Source organism: Schistocerca americana, chromosome 1 (genome assembly GCF_021461395.2).
Source record: "Schistocerca americana isolate TAMUIC-IGC-003095 chromosome 1, iqSchAmer2.1, whole genome shotgun sequence".
In the NCBI taxonomy this organism is placed as follows: Eukaryota; Metazoa; Arthropoda; class Insecta; order Orthoptera; family Acrididae; genus Schistocerca; species Schistocerca americana.
In genome coordinates this window covers 802,188,049-802,204,830 of record NC_060119.1, presented here as the reverse complement: position 1 = coordinate 802,204,830, position 16,782 = coordinate 802,188,049, and positions in this window count along the sequence as shown.

The following is a 16,782-nucleotide window of genomic DNA, read 5'->3' as shown; positions in this document are numbered from 1 at the left end:
ACTGGCCAGGAAAGACGCTGCAGTTCAGCTGCATGCTCCTCGTACCACCATTGCACTGTCTTGGCTGTGTGAATGGGTGCAGTATCGTCCTGAAATATGGCATCATTGTTGAGGAACAACATTTGAGTCACGGCTCGCACCTGATCACGTAAAGTGTTCTCATAACCGTTGGCTGTAACACAGCCTTTGAGAATAATGATGGGACCAGCAGAATACCATGATATGGCTGCCAACACTATCACACTTCCACCTCCACGCTTAACTGTTGGAATCAAGCAATCAGGATTGTAGGCTCCTTTTGTCTTTCTCCAGATGTAAACACGGCCCGATGTTGGAAATAACGAATACGTTGACTCGTCGGACCATATGACGTGTTTCCACTGATCAACCGTCCAGGTTTTATGCTCCTGACACCATGTTTTACGCTTCTTTCCGTTGGTTGTCATCACTAATAGTTTCGGTATTAGATTGTCCATGAATATTCGCTTTACGGACAGTGTCGATAGATACGGGATCTTGAACACGGCTATTAAACTCTGCAGTCACTTTAGCGGCCGTAGTTTTGTGTTGTTTCGACACAATTAACGTACGATGGTCTATGTATTTATGTTCAGATGTGTGTGAAATCTTATGAGACTTAACTGCTAAGGTCATCAGTCCCTAAGCTTACACACTACTCAACCTAAATTATCCTAATAGGACGACGGTTCAAGCCCGTCTTCAGCCATCCTGATTTAGGTTTTCCGTGATTTCCCTAAATCGTTTCAGGCAAATGGCGGGATGGTTCCTTTGAAAGGGCACGGCAGATTTACTTCCCAATCCTTCCCTAACCCGAGCTTGCGCTCCGTCTCTAATGACCTCGTTGTCGACGTGACGTTAAACACTAATCACCACCACATTATCCTAAGGACAAACACACACACCCATGCCCGAGGGAGGACTCGAACCTCCGCCGGGACTGTATATTTAGTTTTGATTTGTGCCCACTACTGCGTTTACACGACCTTGTCTTTCCATGTTTTGTGTATGCTGTCATGACTGCTGAAACAGTCGCTCTTGTAACATTTAGTAAATTGGCTGTCTTGGTTGCTCATGCTCCACCTTATCGGACCCCCCACAATCTGCCCTGTTTGGAACTCTGTTAGGTCTTCATTGAACGTCTACCTCGGCCTCTGAATGCAAATACGAAGTGTGCACTGATGCCTAGTCCGTACTGAACACGCACAATCCAGCACCACACGTGCCTTACCTGCGTTGTTGACCGTCAAACACAACCACCCCATTACTACCACTGTTCACATTATTTTGCCTATCCCTTGTACGTTGAAACGGTTTCATATTTCCAAGGGAAGTTCCAGCAAGTAGGCTCTTAAACGCTATTCCAGTTCAAACATTTTTTTTTCTCTTTCACACAGATGCACAAAAAAAGGCAGTACTTCCAATTCATGAAGAACTATTTAGCAGTATCAATAAGCAAAACATTTTAAGAAAGACGAAAGCACACAAACAGAAAGTAGAAAATTCATTGCGTTAGAAAGATGACATATCTGGTTCTAAACTATTTGTCAGTTACGGAAAGCTTTTATTTTAAGAATATTTAATGTCAGAGGATGCTAATCTCAGGCGAATGGAGTCTAGACAATATTTATTTATTTATTTATTTAATCTGCCAAGATGAGGGTCATCAGGCCTTCTATTACAGCTAAAAAGACGTTCTACATACACTCCTGGAAATGGAAAAAAGAACACATTGACACCGGTGTGTCAGACCCACCATACTTGCTCCGGACACTGCGAGAGGGCTGTACAAGCAATGATCACACGCACGGCACAGCGGACACACCAAGAACCGCGGTGTTGGCCGTCGAATGGCGCTAGCTGCGCAGCATTTGTGCACCGCCGCCGTCAGTGTCAGCCAGTTTGCCGTGGCATACGGAGCTCCATCGCAGTCTTTAACACTGGTAGCATGCCGCGACAGCGTGGACGTGAACCGTATGTGCAGTTGACGGACTTTGAGCGAGGGCGTATAGTGGGCATGCGGGAAGCCGGGTGGACGTACCGCCGAATTGCTCAACACGTGGGGCGTGAGGTCTCCACAGTACATCTATGTTGTCGCCAGTGGTCGGCGGAAGGTGCACGTGCCCGTCGACCTGGGACCGGACCGCAGCGACGCACGGATGCACGCCAAGACCGTAGGATCCTACGCAGTGCCGTAGGGGACCGCACCGCCACTTCCCAGCAAATTAGGGACACTGTTGCTCCTGGGGTATCGGCGAGGAGCATTCGCAACCGTCTCCATGAAGCTGGGCTACGGTCCCGCACACCGTTAGGCCGTCTTCCGCTCACGCCCCAACATCGTGCAGCCCTCCTCCAGTGGAGTCGCGACAGGCGTGAATGGAGGGACGAATGGAGACGTGTCGTCTTCAGCGATGAGAGTCGCTTCTGCCTTGGTGCCAATGATGGTCGTATGCGTGTTTGGCGCCGTGCAGGCGAGCGCCACAATCAGGACTGCATACGACCGAGGCACACAGGGCCAACACCCAGCATCATGGTGTGGGGAGCGATCTCCTACACTGGCCGTACACCACTGGTGATCGTCGAGGGGACACTGAATAGTGCATGGTACATCCAAAACGTCATCGAACCCATCGTTCTACCATTCCTAGACCGGCAAGGGAACTTGCTGTTCCAACAGGACAATGCACGTCCGCATGTATCCCGTGCCACCCAACGTGCTCTAGAAGGTGTAAGTCAACTATCCTGGCCAGCAAGATCTCCGGATCTGTCCCCCATTGAGCGTCGTCTCACGCGGTCTGCACGTCCAGCACGAACGCTGGTCCAACTGAGGCGCCAGGTGGAAATGGCATGGCAAGCCGTTCCACAGGACTACATCCAGCATCTCTACGATCGTCTCCATGGGAGAATAGCAGCCTGCATTGCTGCGAAAGGTGGATATACACTGTACTAGTGCCGACATTGTGCATGCTCTGTTGCCTGTGTCTATGTGCCTGTGGTTCTGTCAGTGTGATCATGTGATGTATCTGACCCCAGAAATGTGTCAATAAAGTTTCCCCTTCCTGGGACAATGAATTCACGGTGTTCTTATTTCAATTTCCAGGAGTGTATTTTACACTACATATACAGGCTGTTCGGAAATTCCCATCACAAACTTGGAGGACTTATAGAGGCGAGTAAGTACATACTATTTTGAATGGTAACCCATAGCAGGAAACTTACCTTTCCCTTGCTACAAAAATGGTAGGCTCTGAGCACTACGGGACTTAACTGCTGAGGTCATCAGTCCCCTAGAACTTGAACCACTTAAACCTAACTAACCTAAGGACATCACACACAACCATGCCGAGGCAGGATTTGAACCTGCGAACATAGCGGTCGCGCGTTTCCGGACTGAAACGCCTAGAACCGCTCGGCTAAACCGGCCGGCTCCCTTGCTACAGCCGTTTGAAAACATGTTTGCTAGGTAGGTATGCAACAAGGTAGTCATGGTGGAGGTGCTTACGTCTGATTCGCTGATGTCAATCGACATCCATTCTACCTCTCTGACCTGGTTCGAGTCTCATTCACGTGTTTGTGAGTATTAGAGCAACATGGTTGCACATAGGTTTGCAGAAAACACTGACATCATCTTTCGAATGGCGAGGCTCACGACTAATATTCGCACATGTTAAACACAACAATAATTAGAAATTACGGGAAGGTAGGTTTCAGTTATGAGCACCCGCCCGAATAGCGCCGGCACGGTAGCTCAGCGTGTTCGATCAGTCGACTGATTGTCCTCTGTAATAAAAAAATGAGTAAAGGAATCAACGATCAACTTGAACGGATGTCATGTGACATCTGCCCAGACCAAACAAAACGAACAATACCGAACAAAATTATAAAACAAAAACAAAAATAGCCATGTAATTAGGTGGATTGATAAGGTACGGAATGAGGAGGTTCTCCACAGAATCGGAGAGGGAAGAAATACATGGAAAACACTAATAAGGAGAAGAGACAGGATGACAGGACATCTGTTAAGGCATGAGGGAATGACTTCCATGGTACTAGCTGTAGAGGGTAAAAACTGTAGACAGAAATTGGAATACATCCAGCAAATTACTGAGAATTTAGGTTGCAAGTGCTACTCTGAGATGAAGCGGTTAACAAAGAAGAAGAATTCGTGGCGGGCCGCTTGAAACCAGTCAGAAGACTGATGGCAAAAAAAAATTAAGGCGCCGTCTCGGCGACGGGTAGGTGCGCCTGCGCTGCATCGAAACCGCCCGGCGGATTGACGACTAGGGTCGGTGTGCCGGCCAGTTTGGATTTGCTTTGTATGCGGCAAGATAAATACTGGGCTGGTGTCATAGTCCTTCATCAGTTACACGATTCAAAAACATGTAGAAAATTTTCGATCACTTTCACTTGAATGACACTACATGCGGCACCCAGCCAACCCTTAATTTAAGCACGGCAAACCCGTTAATAACAATACCGACCGTGCACGGATGTGGCACAGAAGTATAAGAAAAACAGGAAGAAGAGATTTTAGTAACGAGTACTAATTCCTTATGAAAAAACGGTCACGATCGGAAAATATCATTTATTTAAAATTACCGGTTTCGGCTTCAGATAGATTGCTCCGTTTACTGGAGATGGCGACATGTTGAGCTGCTCACAACACGCAGCAGCTCAACATGTCGCCAACTCCAGTAAACGGTGCAATCTGTCTGAAGCCGAAACCGGTCATTTCAAATAAATGATATTTTCTGATCGTGACCGTTTTTTCATAAGGAATTACCAGAAGTAAGATACCTTACACTCTCAACCATGTTGGTCAAAGTAACTAATTATGAGTGTTAGCAGCAATGACCATGAAAGAAAATGGTGGACGAGGCGGGTAAAGAGGAACATGATAACACACAGTTAATGAATGTAAGGAAAAAATAAAGTAACGTGACTCACAGGGAAGTGAAAATAGGAAGAATCATAACTGGGAGAAAATAGCACTGGCTTTACTACTTGACAGAGGGAAAGTTGTCCATACACTTTACTTCTTGGGCAAACGTTATGAGCATCACAGATTGAAGTTCTTGAGGATGACAGAACGAAGTGTTTCATCGTTTTCTTAAAACCGACAGAGCACTGTTCTGTACACAGAGACCGGGGCAGCTCGTTTCAGAGGCGGACAGCAGCAACAGCGGAGAAGTTTGTGAATTTTTGTTTTGTAAATGGCTACAGCTAGAATAAGCCCGCTCGGTTGACCGTGCGGTCTAACCCACTGCTTTTCGGGCGGGAAGGAGCGCCTGGTCCCCGGTACGAATCCGCCCAGCAGATTTGTGTCGAGGTCCGGTGAACCGGCCAGTCTGTGGATGGCTTTTAGGCGGTTTTCCATATGCCTCGGCGAATGCGGGCTGGTTCCCCTTATTCCGCCTTAGCTAAACTATGTCGGCGATTGCTGCGCAAACAAGTTCCCCACGTACGCGTACACCGCCATTACTCTACCACGCAAACATAGGGGTTACACTCGTCTGGTGTGAGACGTTCCCTGGGGGGAGGGGGGGGGGGGAGGGGGGGGGGAGGGGGGTCTACCGGGGACCGAACAGCACAATAACCCTGGGTTCGGTGTGGGGCGGCACAAGCACTTATGGTTAGTTCTAACCACCTAGTGTTTTCACAACTGGTTCCGTGTTGAATTACATCAGGCTAGTGGAAGCCCGGTAGAACGAGTGAATGCATGAGTTTACGTTTCACATCCTGTGTAAATGTGTTCCGAAACTTTTTGAGAGAATAGAGGCAAGCGGAAGTCTTCTAGAACTTGGCGACAGTAATCTCTACGCAGTTAAGACACTCATACGCAGTTACACCTCTTCATTGATTTCTGATACGATGTTGAAATACCGTCGAGCAGAATAGGGGGCAATTGTTAGCAGAATTTTGTACTTATTAATTTCTGATGGAGTGCTAAGATTAGATGTGACTAGAGTAGTCAAACTACCGTAAAGTATCGTAAGTAAGTGTTGACTAAGGTACCTTTCCTGTTTGCCTTGGTCAGCACCTATCGTAAACGCGTCACCTGTAGCTTAGATGTGTTACATACATATCGGGCGTCACCTCATTTCAGTCACTTTGTTTGCGTATGCGATCAGTGTGGCACTAGATTATCCTAGAAACCGGAAGAGGTGAACAGTCTACAAACTGAGTGCGGATATATAAAGGACCACGTAACCTACAGAATATTTTTGTTATGCATACTTATCCTCTTGTCTGTTACTTAAAAATAAACAGTATTTATAGGAACACTGAAACTGTCAATGTTTAATTCAGGTCTTGTTCGAAAGTTGTTGATTTGTAATATCAAACAGATGGATGATGTAGTAAAAATAAAAAAAAGGTACAGATTTATCATATAGCGCTATAAAACGGAGTTTCCTCAAAAAAAGGTAAAATTAAAAAAAAATTCAAATTAAACAAAAACAAATCAAATATCGCTTCAATACCTCGTCAAGCTCGTATAAAACGCGTTTCTGTTGCTCATAAACGACTTTTGTACTTACCAGTAATAACAGGAAACTATTGCCTTTGATCACCATCAAGAACGTTCTCTTGAGTACAAAATAACAACATGCATTACAGAGATATTTTTGTGTTTGTGCATGTAACCTGCAATTGCATAAAAAGTAGTTGGTTTAGTTGCATAAAAACGAAAAAGTCATGCGCATTGCTAATTTTTATTACCTATAAAAGAAATTTATAATTTGTAAATATATAAAATACCCACTGATCTAACACGATGTGCGGTTCTAAATACATACGAAAACAACCACAAAGAGAAGTCGTCGACTCCCAGTTTCTCTTTCACACATCCGTGTATGTTTCTTCAACTAGTAATCTTCCCAATACTACTGGTGATCCTACCAAATCTACACAACCGTAGATTTGGTTAGGTGTAGCTCTACTTGTAACTCTTTTTCCATTAAGTCCCAGCGTTTTAACCCATGCTACCATTGCGGTCAGAATATCGTTCATCTGGGTGATGACAGTTTTTGCATCTACAGGTGTGGCGCTTTGATAAGGCTGGAGGATGTCGGCTTAGAAATAATATTTTCAGAATGATAGAACCGATGAAATATCAGTTAAATTTATGTTTCGTACTGCTAAGACTTTTATTGACAAACAAGCCATTAAAGGTCAATTGAGTTCATCTACTTACAGTTATCTCTTCACATAATTTCGAAAAAATAAACGATATTTCTAAAGAAGAAGGGATATAAAAAACGTAGCATTCTTACATTTTCCGGAGGCAAGGCTTTAAGTTAATAAACGGAAAACACATCACAAAAAATTCATTATTTCAGAAAGAAGAAATATGTTTAAAATCCCTTTCAAGTTTGGAAAACAACTATGCATTTTAAGAATATCAGTGGAGGAGAAATTCAGTCTTATCATACGTAGGTGGCAAGCGAAATGAAGAGATGAAGGTGAGGAAGGAGCCTCAATAAAAAGATGTCAGATTAAGTAAATAGTCATGGTGGCAATCTTCGTAGGTGAGTGAACAAACAGGAAGAAGCCTGGTTCGATTCCCGTCGGTGTCAAAAATTTTACTTGATGAGAGGGCTGGTAAGGACACCACGTAGCATCGTGAGGACATCCGAGAGCTTACCTGAGTGTGATACAGGAGTTCCGATTTGGAGGCTGACACTAACCGCCGGTGGAACGCCAAGTGCGGCTTAAGCCGTCCTCGCACCGGACGTGAAATGGAACGTGGACATGGAGCTGCACGCCTTTTTTGGAACTCCACGTTACAGAGCATTCGCAGTTGTGAAAGACAGAATCAGACGACAAAGATTTTTATAGTGTGGAGAGGAACATGGCCAGTGAGATGCATGATCGATTTTTCATCACTAGCAGAGCTTAAAGTTTACCATATTCCATAAGTCGTTTGCAATGGAACTTCGTGTTTGCTGGTTTTGGTATTGTAACTTACTTGCTATTAATGTATGCTGTTTCAAAGCACCGCCACATTGTCCAAAATGCATCGTTTTGGCGCCGTTTATTACAGTAAATTGACGGCGAACGGCATATCGGTAGTTAAAGCCTTTTCTTATTTGTTTTTTCTTTCGTATTATTATCTGTGCGCTATGAAACTACTCGTTTAAGGGCACCAGTACAGTGAAGATTTATCAAAGCTTGTCATTTTGGTACAATTTCTAATGATTAAAAGGTAGGCAATGACATATCAGCGGTTAAAGGCTTTAGTGTATCGTAAGACCAAAGACACATACTTAGATCGCATCTATCAAAGTCGTATAGTGAATAGAGAAATGGAAGGTTACCGGTTTGCAACACACTTTCTGCAAATAGTTTTTTTAATCACTTTCACATTTTCTAAAAGATACTGGAGCTTTCTTATTAATTTAACGGTTGCATATTCTGGGATATTCCATGTTATGTATAAACAAGCGGGCTCTCCGTTTAGGAGTCAATTTCTTCGATTTTGTGGACATCCCAGGGACTAAAGATCAGTGAACTGCGAAATTATTGTCTACGTCACCGGCCGAGTGTCTCGCAATTCAGTACAGTGTATACTTCAAACAGAACAACAACAACAAAGGAATCATTTGTGCAAGCGAGCAAACGTGCGTTTTAATAGAAACAGTGAAAGAGGAGCACTGTTTGCAAAAAGTTAAGAGTAATGGCTCAAATGGCTCTGAGCACTATGGGACTTAACTTCTGAGGCCATCAGTCCCCTAGAACTTAGAACTACTTAAACCTAACTAACCTAAGGACCCATCACACACATCCATGCCCAAGGCAGGATTCGAACCTGCGACCGTAGCGGTCGCGCGGTTCCAGACTGATGCGCCTAGAACCGCTCGGCCACTCCGGCCGGCGTTAAGAGTAATTCTTACCACAATAAACATTGCCGAGACGAGACGCATTTCCGCGTATTTGAAAAATAAAATGCGATAGACAGGAATTAATGACTCTAAAGGAAAGACAAACCAATTTTTTAAATATTTTGAACGTGTTGAACGTTGGAAGATACACTGAGCTGAGAAAAGTAATGGGATACCTCCTAACGACGTGTTGGACCTCTTTTGCCCGGCGTAGTGCAGCAATTCGACGTAGTGTGGACTCAGCTACTTGTTGGAAGTCCGCTGCAGAATTATTGAGCCAGGCTACGTCTATAGCCGCCCGTAATTGCGAAAGTGTTGCCGGTGCAGGATTTCATGCACGAACTAAACTCTGGATCATGTTCCATAAATGTTCGATGGGATTCATGTCGGGCGATCTGGATGGTCAAACCATCCCCTCGAATCGTCCGGAACGTTCTTCAAGCTATTCATGAACAATTATGGCTCAGTGACATCGGATATTGTCATCCACAAAAACTCCATCATTGTTTGGGAATGCGAAGTCCATGAATGGCTGCAAATGGTCTCCCAATAGCCGAACGTAATCATGAGCCTTGAGCTGGTGAAGTATAAGTGCAGCGGTAGTGCAGCAGCAGTGCAGTAGCGAGTTGCATATTTAGCTTTCATATTTGTTTTGTAGTTTGATTCTTAATTTCTTTCCGAGTGTTTATGCGCTTGCACATTTATTTATATAAAATCCTTGCGTATTCTCGTATTTGAGAGGAGTTATACTGCTTATTGATAGCTGTAAGTTATAAATGCGCGGAGTCGTTAGTCAGTTGTTTGTTTTGGACAGCCAGTGCTTTATTTCGTAGAGTCAGTTAGCAGCAGAGGCCAATGAAGTTTCGTCTGTGCTTGCAGATCGACGTGTGCGAGCAGCAGTAGTAGAAACTAGTCGTGTATTCAGTTTTTCGTATTAGTTCCGCAGGTTTAATTCAAATTACTTTGTGTGTTTGTGTGCTTGCGTGGTGAAATTTTTCGGATCTTTGCGTATATTCGAATTAGAAGAGGATAGTATCAAATTTTAATAGCGGTAGAGTGTAACATCGCGTAGGCGGTTGTCATTTGTACTAAGACAGGGATCGCATTGTAATATCTGTATAGTGGCGTAGTCGTGGTCATTTGATTGCTTGGTTCGTAAGTAATTGTTCATATATCGCAGCTCAATCTGGCGCTGGTGACGCAACTGTGCAGTCGCATATTGCTGTTTTATTTGTCGCAACTCTATACGTCCAGATATTAGCAGTAGGATGGATAGGGTGTGTGCGTGCTGTGTGCGGGCGCAGGAGGAACTGGCCGCGGTTCGCGAGCAGCTGAGCGTGCTGTTGGCCACGGTCAGCCGCCTTCAGGCTGCTGCCTCGAGGTGCAGCGACGGCGGAGGGTCTGGCCCGTCGCTTGAGACACCCGAGGTTCGCTTGCTGCGTCCGCTGACTCAGCCGCGGAGGCACCTTCTAGTGTACCATGCGCGTTGGTGCCGCCCTCACCTCAGGGTGAGTGGCGGACTGCAACGCGTTCGCGTCGCTCGAGGCGGAGGGTCAGTGTGGAGGCTGGCCGGCTGGCCTCGCCCGTTTATCCTGTCAGTGGGCAGGTGGCCGCTCCTTCAACAGGGCCCGAGCAGGCACACGGGGGCAAAGGCTTGCTGGTTATTGGGAGCTCCAACATCAGGCGGGTGATGGAGCCCCTTAGGGAAATAGCGTACAGGGCTGGAAATAATTCCAACGTGCACTCGGTTTGTTTGCCGGGGGGCCTCATCCAAGATGTGGAGCGGCCTTGCCTGCGGCTATCGAGCGTACGGGGTGCAGTCGTCTGCAAGTAGTTGCTCAGGTCGGCACCAATGATGCCTGTCGCTTGGGTTCTGAGGCGATCCTCAGTTCGTACAGGCGGCTGGCGGATTTGGTGAAGACCGCTGGCCTCGCACGCAGGGTGCAAGCGGAGCTCTCTATTTGCAGCATCTTTCCCAGAGTGGATCGGGGTCCTTTGGCTTGGAGCCGAGTGGAGGGTCTCAACCAGAGGCTTCGTCGACTCTGTGACGGTCTTGGCTGCAGATTTCTAGACTTGCGCTATTGGGTGGGGAATTGTAGGACGCCCCTAGATAGGTCAGGGGTGCACTACACAAAGGAAGCGGCTGCTCGGGTAGCAGAGTACTTGTGGCGTGCACATGGTGGTTTTGTAGACTAGGCAGTAGTGCGAGGTGTCCCGATGAACACTCAACAGTCGACGTGCAGGCAGGGAAATCAGGACGCGCTCACTGTAAAGACGCTTCACCTATCAAGAAAACATGTTCAAAGGTGTGTGAAATCTTATGGGACTTAACTGCTCAGGTCATCAGTCCCTAAGCTTACACACTACTTAACCTAAATTATCCTAAGGACAAACACACACACCCATGCCCGAGGGATTACTCGAACGTACGCCGGGACCAGCCGTACAGTCCATGACTGCAGCGCCTCAGACCGCTCGGCTAATCCCGCGCGGCAGCTATCAAGATATCAGCAGTACATTTTCAGAGTGTTCGAAATAAAGTTCCTGAATTTACTGCCCTCCAGGAAGAGTGTGGCGCGCAAATTATTCTCGTGACTGAGACCTGGCTGAACCCTGAGATATCAAGTTCTGAAATATTTAGTGAGGGTTGGAAAGTGTATCGGAAAGACAGATTAGATACCGTAGGAGGTGGTGTCTTCATTGCAGTTGACAAAAATATTGTGTCTACTGAGGTTGAAGTAGAGTGTGATTGTGAAGTTATCTGGACACGTTTAACAGGGCTAGGGGAAATAAAGTTAATTGTGGGGTGTTATTACCGGCCACCAGGTTCCACCGTGACAGTTCTAGAATCATTCAAAGGGAGTCTACATTCTGTATAGCAGAGGTACCCGAATCATGCTATATTATTCGGAGGCGACTTCAACCTACTTAGTATAGACTGGGATGTGTATGGATTCATTACAGGTGGTACAGACAAGCCGTCGTGTGAATTACTTTTGAACACATTATCCAAAAACTGTCTTGAGCAGCTAAATCGACAGCTAACGCATAATTGAAATATTTTAGATCTGGTAGCCGCGAACAGACCAGACCTCATCGACGGTGTCAGTGTTGAGACAGGGATTAGTGATCATGATGTTGTCATTATGACTATGGTTACGAAAGTTAAAAAGTCGGTCAAGAAGGCTAGGAGAGTATTCTTACTAGAAAGAGCAGATAAGCAGTTGTTAGCATCCCACTTAGTAAATAAATCGACTTCATTTACTTCCGGAACGATGGACGTGGAAAAATTATGGGCAAATTTTAAACACATTGTAAATCACGCATTAGACAAGTATGTGCCGAAAAAGTGGGTTACGGACGGAAAAGACCCACCGTGGTTTAACAGCGCAATTCGGAGAATGCTCAGGAAGCAAAGGCAGCTGCACTCGCGGTACAAGAAAGATCGGGAGAATGAGGACAGGCAAAAGTTAGTAGAGATTCGTGCTGCTGTAAAAAGAGTGATGCGCGAAGCATTCAACCACTGCCACCGTCACACCTTAGCAAAAGATCTTGCTGAATACCCAAGGAAATTCTGGTCTTACGTAAAATTGGTAAGCGGGTCGAAGGGTTCCATCCTGTCACTCACTGATCAGTCTGGTCTGGCAACGGAAGACAGCAAAACGAAACCTGAAATTTTTAATTTGGCATTTGAGAAATCTTTCACGCAGGAGGATCGTACAAACATACCGCCGTTTGAGTCTCGTACAGATTCCCGTTTGGAGAACATAGTGATAGACATCCCTGGGTTTGTGAAGCAGCTGAATGGGTTGAAAATAAATAAATCGCCAGGTCCTGATGGGATTCCAGTTCGGTTTTACAGAGAGTACTCTACTGCATCGGCTCCTTACTTAGCTTGCATTTATCGCGAATCTCTTGCCCAACGTAAAGTCCCGAGCAACTGAAAAAAAGCGCAGGTGACGCCTGTATATAAGAAAGGTAGAAGGACGGATCCTCAAAATTACAGACCAATATCCTTAACATCGGTTTGTTGCAGGATTCTCGAACATATTCTCAGTTCGAATATAATGAATTTCCTTGCGACGGAGAAGTTGCTGTCCATGCATCAACACGGCTTTAGAAAGCATCGCTCCTGCGAAACGCAACTCGCCCTCTTTTCACATTTCTTGCGAACCATGGATGAAGGGTATCAGACGGATGCCATATTCCTTGACTTCCGGAAAGCGTTTGACTCGGTTCCCCACTACAGACTCCTAACTAAGGTACGAGCATATGGGATTGGTTCCCAAATATGTGAATGGCTCGAAGACTTCTTAAGTAATAGAACCCAGTACGTTGTCCTCGATGGTGAGTGTTCATCGGAGGTGAGGGTATCATCTGGAGTGCCCCAGGAAAGTGCGGTAGGTCCGCTGTTGTTTTCTATCTACATAAATGATCTTTTGGATAGGGTGGATAGCAATGTGCGGCTGGTTGCTGATGATGCTGTGGTGTACGGGACGGTGTCGTCGTTGAGTGACTGTAGGAGGATACAAGATGACTTGGACAGGATTTGTGATTGGTGTAAAGAATGGCAGCTAACTCTAAATATTGATAAATGTAAATTAATGCAGATGAATAGGAAAAAGAATCCTGTAATGTTTGAATATTCCATTAGTAGTGTAGCGCTTGACACAGGCACGTCGATTAAGTATTTGGGCGTAACATTGCAGAGCGATATGAAGTGGGACAAGCATGTAATGGCAGTTGTAGGGAAGGCGGATAGTCGTCTTCGGTTCATTGGTGAAATTTTGGGAAGATGTGGTTCATCTGTAAAGGAGACCGCTTATAAAACACTAGTACGACCTATTCTTGAGTACTGCTCGAGCGTTTGGGATCCCTATCAGGTTGGATTGAGGGAGAACATAGAATCAATTCAGAGGCAGGCTGCTAGATTTGTTACTGGTAGGTTTGATCATCACGCGAGTGTTACGGAAATGCTTCAGGAACTCGGGTGACGTCTCTGGAGGAAAGGAGGCGTTCTTTTCGTGAATCGCTACTGAGGAAATTTAGAGAACCAGCATTTGAGGCTGACTGCAGTACAATTTTACTGCCGCCAACTTATATTTCGCGGAAAGACTACAAAGATAAGATAAGAGAGATTAGGGCTCGTACTGAGGCATATAGGCAGTCATTTTTCCCTCGTTCTCTTTGTGAGTGGAACTGGGAGAGAAGATGCTAGTTGTGGTACGAGGTACCCTCCGCCACGCACCGTATGGTAGATTGCGGAGTATGTATGTAGATGTAGATGGAGATGGAGATGTAGATTTCCAGTCAATATTCTGTCCAGTTAGACCAGAAGACCCAGTCCATTCCATGTAAACACAGTCCGTACCATTATTGGGCCACCACCAGCTTGACAACTTGGATCCGTGACTTCGCGGGGTCTACCCCACACTCGGACCCTATCATCAGCTCTTACCAACTGAAATCGGGACTCGTCTGAACAGGACACGGTCTCCCGATACGGTCACGAGCCCAGGAGAAGCGCTGCAGGCGATGTCGTGCAAAGGCACTCCCGTCGGTCGTCTGGTGCCATAGCCCATAGACGCCTTATTTCCCCGCACTGTCGTAACGGATACGTTCTTCGTGCGTCCCACATTGATTTCAGCGATTATCTCATGCACTGTTGTATGTCTGTTAGCACTGACAACTCTACGCGAGCTTCGCTGCTGTCGGTCGTTAAGTGAAGGTCGTCGGCCACTGCGCTGTCCTCGGTGAGAGGTCATGCGTAAAATTTGGTATTCTCGGCACACTCGTGTCACTGTCAATCGCGGAATATTGAATTTCCTAACGATTTCCGAAATGCAATGTCAAATGCGTCTAGCACAAACTACTACACTCCTGGAAATTGAAATAAGAACACCGTGAATTCATTGTCCCAGGAAGGGGAAACTTTATTGACACATTCCTGGGGTCAGATACATCACATGATCACACTGACAGAACCACAGGCACATAGACACAGGCAACAGAGCATGCACAATGTCGGCACTAGTACAGTGTATATCCACCTTTCGCAGCAATGCAGGCTGCTATTCTCCCATGGAGACGATCGTAGAGATGCTGGATGTAGTCCTGTGGAACGGCTTGCCATGCCATTTCCACCTGGCGCCTCAGTTGGACCAGCGTTCGTGCTGGACGTGCAGACCGCGTGAGACGACGCTTCATCCAGTCCCAAACATGCTCAATGGGGGACAGATCCGGAGATCTTGCTGGCCAGGGTAGTTGACTTACACCTTCTAGAGCACGTTGGGTGGCACGGGATACATGCGGACGTGCATTGTCTTGTTGGAACAGCAAGTTCCCTTGCCGGTCTAGGAATGGTAGAACGATGGGTTCGATGACGGTTTGGATGTACCGTGCACTATTCAGTGTCCCCTCGACGATCACCAGTGGTGTACGGCCAGTGTAGGAGATCGCTTCCCACACCATGATGCCGGGTGTTGGCCCTGTGTGCCTCGGTCGTATGCAGTCCTGATTGTGGCGCTCACCTGCACGGCGCCAAACACGCGTACGACCATCATTGGCACCAAGGCAGAAGCGACTCTCATCGCTGAAGACGACACGTCTCCATTCGTCCCTCCATTCACGCCTGTCGCGACACCACAGGAGGCGGGCTGCACGATGTTGGGGCGTGAGCGGAAGACGACCTAACGGTGTGCGGGACCGTAGCCCAGCTTCATGGAGACGGTTGCGAATGGGCCTCGCCGATACCCCAGGAGCAACAGTGTCCCTAATTTGCTGGGAAGTGGCGGTGCGGTCCCCTACGGCACTGCGTAGGATCCTACGGTCTTGGCGTGCATCCGTGCGTCGCTGCGGTCCGGTCCCAGGTCGACGGGCACGTGCACCTTCCGCCGACCACTGGCGACAACATCGATGTACTGTGGAGACCTCACGCCCCACGTGTCGAGCAATTCGGCGGTACGTCCACCCGGCCTCCCGCATGCCCACTATACGCCCTCGCTCAAAGTCCGTCAACTGCACATACGGTTCACGTCCACGCTGTCGCGGCATGCTACCAGTCAGTGTTAAAGACTGCGATGGAGCTCCGTATGCCACGGCAAACTGGCTGACACTGACGGCGGCGGTGCACAAATGCTGCGCAGCTAGCGCCATTCGACGGCCAACACCGCGGTTCCTGGTGTGTCCGCTGTGCCGTGCGTGTGATTATTGGTTGTACAGCCCTCTCGCAGTGTCCGGAGCAAGTATGGTGGGTCTGACACACCGGTGTCAATGTGTTCTTTTTTCCATTTCCAGGAGTGTATTACGCGTTCAAAGTCTGTCAGTTCCCGACGTGCGGCTACAATCACGTTTAAATCTTTTCAGATGAATCACCTGAGTAGAAATTACAGATCCACGAGTGCGCTGCCAGTTTAAATCCCGAGTACCCTATACTATCGCATCCGTAGATGTGCATACCGTAACCCATGACTTTTGTCACCTCCGACAAATGAGACTAGAAGCCCTTCTGTCGTCTATCACGTCGAGAAACACGTGTACCAGTTTGTTTTTGAGCGTAGAAAAACCACTTTGGACACCTCGCTTGGCGTGCTTCAACCACAGAAACACGTCCTGTATGAGAATTGCATCGAGCTGAAAAGGCACCGTGCGACTAGAACAGCTCGGCGATCAGAAGATTATAAAGCGGGTGCAACAAACTACAAATACTTCATATATGTGACATAGTGACAGCGGAATCACAACGATGTAGAAGACAGCAGTGCTGAAGGGTTAGACATTGTATAGTCGACTATCAGCGACCAATTTGTTCTTCTTATCTCCACCATACGCCCCAGCATCACTGCCGCGCATGCCGAATTGCGGTTTTCTGCTTGCGACTCCA